Source organism: Diadema antillarum, unplaced genomic scaffold (genome assembly GCF_040938485.1).
Source record: "Diadema antillarum isolate AM-2024a unplaced genomic scaffold, OU_Dant_1.0 seq00000226_RagTag, whole genome shotgun sequence".
Lineage (NCBI taxonomy): Eukaryota > Metazoa > Echinodermata > Echinoidea > Diadematoida > Diadematidae > Diadema > Diadema antillarum.
The window spans coordinates 428,880-430,000 of NW_027271278.1; positions in this window are offsets into that span (position 1 = coordinate 428,880).

Sequence of the window (1,121 nt, forward strand, 5' to 3'; positions counted from 1 at the left end):
TATTGATATGTGAATATAGTCTAATTTATGGACCGCCTAAGATTGAATTTAGTTTCACATTAATTTCTTTGTTCACAATCAGCCAGTGCGTGAGGCTGGTGTCCATCGTTTGTGATAGTTCATCTACTGATGTGTTCTTGATTTAAAACATGAATATGGTTAACAGAAACAGTCAGCGTAAATCTGTTTCGGTGATGAAGGGAAATGATGCCGAGCAATTTCTTTTCTGTGTTCTGCGCTTTTTTTTAATTTCATCTTTGACAATTAATGATCAGTTGTTAACATTTTTTAATCAGTTTAAATGGGGAGAAACAAATGTACGTAGTGCTATATTATCATTTGTGACTAGTCAGTGAAAAATGGTAATCACTCGAACCTGTCCAAGTGTTGCTTGTTACTAATCACATACTGATGTCAGCTGCAGAAGACATTATTATCATGCTAATAAATACAATTTTGTACGAAAATGAATCGAAAGTTTCTCTAACACTTATTGTCGTATATAAAAATACATAAAAGCGTCCCTTGCCAACAAGAGGTCACAATATCTATAACTACACAGCCAGATACACACGAAAACAAACGTAACCTCCATATATAGGTTTCACCTACTGGCGGAGGAAATAGGAAACACAATTTCTTTTGAATACCTTAAAATAAAGTGAGGTATTAACTAAAGGTACGCAACCTCTGGGTTGTAGAGAGAGAGAGAGAGAGAGAGAGATAAGGATGATATCAATGCGTTTTCATAGATTTATAGAAGCTGCATCTTTTGTTTTAATCACATCACTTATAATCACAAACGATAAATTCCTTAACATCACCCATGTATAAAACAGCAGATACACAAAGTTTGTAATTGACACTGAAGGACACTTAAATAAAATTTTCAACTGAAATAATCATGATACACAAGAAGTATATCTTCCAAAACTATGTACATTATGATAATGTCTTTGTCAGCATGACATGAGAATATATGAAATTGGTCACAGGCTTTTGTGTAATGCTTTCTTTGTATGTATTTCGTACGATTAAGCAGCAGTGCGTCTGATCAGGCTAATCAAAGTAAATACTTTATTCTTAGACTTTTTTGTTGTACACGGTTGCAGAATTTCGTG